Genomic DNA, 8980 nt, shown 5'->3' on the forward strand with positions numbered 1-8980 from the left:
CAATTCTATTGTGTTAAGAATCTCAATCATAGATTGAATATTGTCACTTTTTTACCATTCCATTAGTTTCTAATCCTTTACAAATGGAGTTGTTCATATATTAAATGTATAAGATGGTCCTTTTCATGATTAGCAAATCACCTATTAAGCATTGAAAAAATGAACAATAACTTGAATAATCTATACAAATAACCATAACAATCTTGTTCAAAGTTTTGCCTCACAGGCTAACATGTCTTTGGATAACATAACCTGGGTGGAAGAGGAATTAAACCCATTAGTTACCACTCAAGATATTGTCCTTTGACTACAATGTTGCAAATTTTAAATAAACAATAGAAGTATTCAATTCTTCTTATATAGAAAAAAATAAACTTGTATTTGATGGATTCAAAAGACATTATTGAGTTTGAGATGAATAAACTAAGTAAGCAAGCGGGGGTATTTGAAGCCTCATCTCTATTAATTATTTGTAGAGGATCTTAGGGAAACTATAGCATTTTTGTCTCAAATTGTATAACCCGATAGAGATAAAAATCCTATCATGGTTGGAAGACAAATTAGTTAATCATAATGGAAAACTTGCTTTCTTGTTGTCTTTTACAAAAACCCTTTTGATCCTTCACATTATTATAAATTGTGCGGAAACATGCAAGGTACGCAATATTTTCCCATTCCTATTGTGCTAAGCTCATCCAGTTTATGAATTATGATTTCTCTTCAATAACATTAAAATGACAACAATCTAGTGTTGTGGATGTTCAAATATAATATAAATCTACTTTTGAGATCTTATTAGTTGAGATTTGAGATTGCATAATTGCCATTTTCACATACATCAATATTTCCACCTTCAAATTATGGGATCAGGGTCATACCAATAGTTTTTACATGACTAGTTATGTTAGCGCAAACATTTTTCCAATCTACACTATTGATGAAAGAACAACACCAATTGTTTTCCTCTATTTTGAATATTCACATCTTCAAATATACCTATTTATATTAAGAATCCTTCCAAAAATTTATAAAGAATTCCTCTAACCCAAATATAAGTACTTTGAAAATGACATATTTTTGTCATGATTTTAAATGGGACCAATATCAAACACAATGCATGTGAATTGCTGCTTGATCCTTTGAAAAATAAAAATCTCATTAAGAGACAACTTGTCATTGCTTAACGTTCTTCATTATGTAGGAAACTGAATGTAGTAATTTCTATCTATTTAGAGACTGAAATATCAAAGGTGAAACTTGCTAACATACTATTGATTGTTATGATTGTTGGTTTCCATTGACCTTGTTCAAGACAACTTGAGGGAGTGCTTCTTGGCAGAATATTCCAACTATGTGGGGACTTCACATGAACCTGTTTGATGGAGTTGAACTTCATTTTCAACTCAATGATTTTCTCATGAGTTACAATTCTAGATAAAGTATCTAATTTGTTTCTAACACTAGTAAATTAGTTTCCTTCTTATGCTTACATTCCTTTACTATGCTCTATAGGTGTTTCTTTTCATTATACAATGTTATTTAGAGTTGTTTATGACATTTTGCACTTCTAAGTAGTATATCTATAGAGCTAGAAGAAACTGTCAATGTGGAAATTTGCATCATACTCGTATTTTGATATTTTGTAATTTTAGCAGCATAGGGAGCCTTTCCATTCCTCTAAGTAATCCTTCCCAAATTAGGGTTTTCCCCTAGTTACCAAGTTTGCTAAAAGTTTTAAATTGTTTCTCTAGATGGGTTCTAATATCTCATTTATTTATTTTTTATTTTTTATTTTTTATTGTTTTTTGTTGATGTCCTAAGATTTTTGTTTTTTTGTTTTTGTTTTTATATCTTGATTCACAATTGAAACTTTGTGTTTGTTTCTATCAACCTTATTTTGTAATCTTCAATATTATGTTCTACACAACCTTCTACTAGTTGAGTTTGTGGCATGTCCTCTATATTTAATTTCCTTCCATGTAGGTAAAATATGTTATAGACCTAACATGCTACACTTTTTTAATCTCTTACATATTAAAGCTAAAATAGGTGTATGGCCACTTTTGGAATAATATCTTGTTGCACTGTAGAAGCTCTTTTTATTTCAAAGTATCCATATAAGTGTAAGAAATTAACAACTAATAGATAAAAGTAGGAGGTCAAGGTCCTACTAGGAGTGAAGGTCAAGGCAAGAACACCAATGAAAGAGGACACAAGAAAAAAGCAAGAGGAGAAAAGTACTAACCTATCCAGAGGAAAATTTTCCTAGTTGTTGGAATACATGTCCATTGCTATAGGACTCTCAAGTCAAATATAAGACACTAGAGAGGCCACTATACAATAAAATCTATTGCAGAGATTTGGGTTGCCAGTCAAAATTAAGGAGGGAAGTGCCAACTTCGTGGAGTAAAGATCGTTAATGAGCTAGCACTCCCTTCCCTAAATTTCTCTTAGAAAGTTAGGAGTGTCAGAACGTTGCAAGCATGAATCAGAAGAGTGAGCCAATATAATTTATTTGTCAAAATCTAAGCTTCCTTGATTTGGAGAAAGTTGAACTTTAAGAGCATTTGAATTTGTTTTATGATTTTCCCTATCTCGCATGACATCCTTCTTGCCAGGTTTGCCAGCAGTAGTGGTGCAATGAATCACAAGTATTGTGGCATTGAATGCCATACTTGGTGGCTACAAAGTTTGTTCAGTTGCACGAGGTGAGGAGATCAAAATTTAAAATAATAATATAGTTTTCTAGGTGAAGTTGATTTAATAGAGGTTTAGAGTGTCGAGGTGGTGTTTTAGTTTCATGGTGCCTAATTGTAGTAGCATGTTGTTTCACGTGCCGAAGAGGATGTGCTTGAATGAAAAACCAAGAGGGCATGCTACCAATTCCTCCAATCGATTGATGAGATGGGACGATGCCAACCAACCCCCTACCCTCTCACATGTGAAACCACCCATTTGAGATCTTAATTTTTACTTTAAATAAATAATTTAATGTCATATATCCACACACACACACACACACACACACACATGTGTGTGTGTGTGTGTGTAGATATATATATATATGTGTGTGTGTGTGTGTGTGTGTGTGTGTGTGTGTGTGTGTGTGTATGTATATATGTGTGTGTGTGTGTGTGTGTGTGTGTGTATGTATATATGTGTGTGTGTGTGTGTATATATATAAAGTGTTGAAAACATCAACGAAAAATTGTCAATATTGTGATTTTTTCTAGCTACCAAAAAATCGCTTAGAAAAATTGCGATTTTTTGCATTTTTAAAAAATCGGGACTTTTTGAAAAAAACATTGAAAATTTATGCCACAACCCAAAAAATCATCGGGTGCGCGAGTCCACGAGATTTCAAAAGAGATTTTGGTTTTTTCTTTTTTTGGGTCATTTTTCTTTGTTGCTATTGGAGAAGGAAGGGGAAGAGCTTTGTGGTGATTTTTAAGGAGTGATTGAGGGTCAAATAACCATTATCATCACCCATTAAAAAAAAATTGTGGATCAAAGTTTCAATATCATTTTCCAAATCATTCAGACAAACTTCGTTTCTTACATTCATGGGGATGTTCTTAAATACCCCCATGTTAATGATTTTTTCCATAGATTTAGGCATATGCTTGCTTGCCTCTTTGCCTAGCAAAATTTTCCTTCTTTTTTTTGTTATTTGCTATGATTTTCATACCCATGAACCAATGGAAGGGTTTTCTCCATATTTGGACAACAATCTTTATTTTTGTTTTTAACTTTCCTATGCACCCTCTTATTTCCATTTTTCATTGCAAATAATGCAATTTAAATTTGTAAAAAAATGATTTTTTAAAATGAGGAGGTTGTTATCTTTTATGTAGTGGGGGTGTAATGCCAATTTTTTTTCTTTTTGGTGTTGTAGGACTTAATTTTGAAGTTTTCCATTAAAAACTTCACTATAAATATGCCACAACCCTTGGACCAAATTCGACATTATGGGGAAACTAATGGTGGGACAAATTGGCAAATACTAAGTTGAAAATTGTGTGGGGCTAATATGATATGAGGGGTTTCCTGATTGAAATACCATATGGTCAGAATCCCCAGACATGGTGGTTGGCTTTGTAATAAATCTAGCCCAAAGCTTATCAGAGATACATATGAAGCAAGTTAGGCAAAAGACAAAAAAAAAGAAGAGGCAACTACAAACAAGGTCGAGTGTGCAAGAAAATATTTAGGGATATTTACTTTCGAGATTTAGTGTGAGGGTAGTAGGAAGGGCTCCACAACTTCACCTACTGATGTTACTAGGATGCCATCATTTTTTTTTCGATGAACCGAACGTGGAGCACAACCTTCAATAAAGTCAGTGATTAAAAAAAAGGAGAAGCAAGAAAAAAACAAAGTTATATGGAGTTGTCTTTACTAGAGTGACTTACCTCTCAACGTCACCGAAAACAATCAATTTTTCTATTTCTATTATGGGCCCAAGGTACAAAAGTGCTACATATGAGGAGTTGCAGGGGTGAATCCTTTAAGAAGAAAAGAAGGACATCAACTCTAGATTGGTAGAGTTGAAGCAATCATGGGATGTCTTTGAATTCACAGTGATGTTTGATGGCTCGATAGATGGGAAGGGTAGGACCCTTCTAAATTTCGTTGTACATTATCCTAAAGGTACCATGTTTATTAAATCAATGGATGCATCAACACATATAAAATGTAGCATTGATATGTGAGTTGTTAGACGAGTTTGTCTAGGAGATTGGTGTACAGAATGTGGTGCAAGTCATAAAAAATAATGCAACTAATTATGTGGTTGTTGGTAAGATGATTATGGATATGCAACATTCATTATTCTGGACTCCATGTGCAACACATTGTATCAATTTGACGCTTGAGATATGGGGAAACTCTTCTTCATCAAGGAGTAAATTGATAGGGCTAGGAGCATCCCCAAGTTCATATATAACCATGCTTTTATTCTCATCCTCGTGTGGAGATCCACAAGAAATAGGGAGTTGTAGCATCCTGCAATCACATTTTTTGCCACCAACTTCATTACTATTTAGTATTTACTTCAATCTCGATTTAAGTTGCAACAAATGTTTCTGATGAGTCGCGTGATTGTAGACACAACAAGAGACAGGATGGGAGAGCCATTGCAAAATTGGTGCACGCTGACTCCTTTTGGCAATGAGAAGTGTTCTCAGTTAGTGAACCTATAGTAAAGGTTCTAAGATTGGTATGTAGCGATATTTAGCCTACACTGACTTATTTTTATGAGGCCATGGATAGGGCCAAAGAGAATATCCATGCTTACTATGTGAACAAGGGTTCTACTCGGTTTAATAGACATAATGTTATGGGATGTGATTGATAGTCTATGGACAAGAATGGTTCATCAACCCATTAATGCAACATACTTTTCCTCAATCCTGAATTTTTCTACAAATGCAACTTTCATTTTTATTGTGAGGTGATGGAAGGGCTCCATACTTGTATTCACAGGATGGTACATGATCTCGAGCTTCACAAAAAAATTACTCGCAAGATAGAGATGTATCAAGATGGTATTGGATTATTTGGTTTTGAGGATGTTATTCATGAAAGGACCATCTTGATGCCACATAACTGACAAGTCATGACTCATTAGAATTTACTAATTTAGAATTCTAGATTTTTTAAATTCAATTATTTTTTATTTGAAAGTTTAATTATGTTTTAACTTTTCTTTATTTTGTTGTAGATGTTTAGTGGTGAAGCTATGGTGCAAGGGCACCAAATTTGCAGAAATTGGCCATCATAATCGTTAGTCAAACTTGTAGTGCTTCGAGGTGTGAACACAATTGGAGTGTATTTGAGAAAATAAACTCAAAGAAGTGTAACGCGTTATGCTTTGAACTTCAACTGAGAAATTACACTTATTGTAATTTATGACCCTCAAGTGTCAAGATTCATTATTTTTTTAATGACACTCTTGCAGGTTGAAGTTCTCATGCCCTAATGACTTGGTGTATGTCCAATACAATCATCGACTATGAGTGACTCCAAATAGAGAAACCACTGGATGCAGATGCCATTTCCTTAGACAATATTGATGTATTGTCTAAGTGGAGGGTGGAGTTTGAGGTTCCCATTATGGAGGAGTAACCTAAATGGTTAGAGGAGAAACCATTAGTAGTACAACGGAAACAAGAGGAGGAGGAGGAGGAGGAGGAGGAGGAGCAGAAGCAGGAGCAGGGGGAGGAGGAGGAGAATGTGGTAGCACCAACACTATATTCTACAGATATAGGAGAGCATAGTTCCATACTCTGTAGTCATTACTTGACATTAAGTGCAGGGCTAAGGCCTACTACTACTAGGGGTGGGCTTAGAAAACAACCCAACAACTTTTCCCGTAAAAGGGGGAGAGGGCACTAATCTAAGATAGCTAGTTGTTAGTTTTGTTTGTTTTTCCATTGTACATATAAATCATGATGATGAGATACATTTATATATGTGATGCTATTTTGTATTGGTTCTCCACATTCGAGTCCTTGATTGGACAATTATTATGGATCGCTAATATTTACTATCGCTTTTGATGTATCAATTTTATTTGACATCCACTACATCATATATATCAATGCTTTCTCCATATTTATGTTCCAATGTGTTTATTTCATGTCGTTGTTGCTTTACATGTTTAAAAATCTGAAAAAAAAATAAAAACATTAAAAATAATATATATATATATATATAATCACCGTAGATCACCTGATAATGCAATATATTAAAGAAAAATACTTTATCTACTTCTACTATCAAACTTTGTGGAAGCTTAATCAATTTGAGCAAGATCAATCGGAACACATATAACAGAGAAGAAGAAATCATACACATGAAACACAGAAGAATACTCTGGGGAAAGCCTCAGCTAAAAAACCTCGCTATCTGTATTATCATACAAGTGGAAATATCTCAGGATTACACAAAGCTTTAGCTCACAAGCTATCCAGCTCTCAGTACAATCCCTCACTACTGCTCACAGATGAGATAGACAACACATATGCCTTCCTTCAGTCCTCCAAGCCTCCTATTTCCTTGCGCAGTTTCTCCTGGGTCCTCTAGTTGTATCTTGTGTGATTCTCACCTCACACACTGCTCTGACCTCTAAAATAACTGTGCAATCCTGAAGGAGATAATTCCTTCTGCATGGATGAGTTTCCTATATAGGAAAATTCCTCCAACTGATAGTACATTGTCCCTTCCTTTAATCTCAACTGGGTCTCTGTCTAAACTGACATATATGAGTTATTTATGAGAGAATATTCAATTATCTGAAGTACACTAGTTGCATGCATGCATGCATTAACTGACTGTACTCACAATTGGCTCCTCCAACTATTTGGAACTAATTTAACTAGACTTAACTCAGTTAACTGAACTAACTAATTACAACTCAAATACAACTCATCCTTATCTCCTTAATTAAGGGATAACTTCCTCAATCAAAGGGATAATTGTTGCATGTTAGAAAATTATATATTGCGAAGCAGTGGAACACATAAAATATTGCAGAAATATAAACACAACAAGAGAGGCACAGATATACGTGGTTCACCCAGTTTGGGCTACGTCCACCCTGAACAGCCAGTTCTTCCTTTCTCTTATCCAGCAAAATGAAGAGACACAACCTACAGTAGATCCACTGTAATATCCTCTGTTTTCTCTCACAGTCTCACCTCTCTGCTTCTCGCTCGGAGAATACACATCTATTACACAGCCTCAACTACAATGCCCTCATATAAAGAGAGGGGTTGCCTTCTAAGGCAAAAAAACCCTAAACTAAACATAAGTTCTACCATCAGATCATCCGCCTAATGAACGGTCCAGATTGACTAGAAATTACTATACTTTTACAAGGCAATTTTACATCTGTTTTTAGCTTCGGGGGCGCTACCCCTGAAACCCCCACCAGAGGACCGTTGGCCCCCGGACCCCCTCAGCTGGGGGTGATCGGCCCCCCCGAACCCCCCCACGTGGAGGGGTATACAAACTTCTTGGGGTATACATCCGGCTGAAATAAAGACCTCTGAACAATCATGCCCCACACTCAACAATCTCCCACTTGGAGAATGATTGTAGCAACTCCATCGCTGCTTCATTTGCTGGACAATGACTCCTCTTTGGACCTGGTTGTTTCTCATCTTCATCGTCATCCTTGAAGACCAATTGAAACTGAGCATATTCTCAGTTTCTCCCTGGTTACAACTTTTGTTAGCATATCTGCAGGATTCTGGCTAGTGTGTATCTTTTCCAGCTTCAACTCTCCATCTTCCAACACTCATCATATGAAATGGTACTTGACCTGTATTTGTTTAGTCCTAGAATGAAATCATGAGTTCTTTGCAATATGAATGGCACTTTGGCTATCACTGTATAACGTGCCCATATCATGCTCCTTACCCAATTCACCCATAAACCTTTGTAACCAAATCATTTCTCTACTAGCCTTTGTAGCAGCAACATACTTTGATTCTGTTGTTGAAAGTGAACAACAGTTTGGATTTTTGAAACCCAACTGACAGTTGTTCCACCAAAAGTAAATACATATCCTGTAGTGCTCCTCCTATTATCTCTGTCACCTGCCATATCTGCATCAACATGTCCCTGTAGAGAAATGTTTGAACCACCAAAGCATAATGCTTTATTTGTGGTACCTTTCAAATATCTAAGAATCCATTTCACTGCCATCCAATTTTCCTTTCCTGGATTGTTCATGTACCTTCTTACAACTCCCACTGAATGTGAAATATCAGGCCTTGTGCAGACCATTGCATACATTAAGCTTCCAATTGCTGATGCATATGGAACTTTAGACATATAATCCATGTCTTCTTGCGTCTTTGGGCACATTTGCTTACTAAGTTTGAAATGGCTAGCAAAAGGTGTACTAACTAGTTTTGCATTGTGCATATTAAATCTTTTCAACACCTTTTGTATGTACTCATTCTGAGACAAT

Source organism: Pinus tabuliformis, chromosome 2_1, assembly GCF_031772625.1.
Source record: "Pinus tabuliformis cultivar Carrire ecotype Pingquan chromosome 2_1, CPIR1, whole genome shotgun sequence".
Lineage (NCBI taxonomy): Eukaryota > Viridiplantae > Streptophyta > Pinopsida > Pinales > Pinaceae > Pinus > Pinus tabuliformis.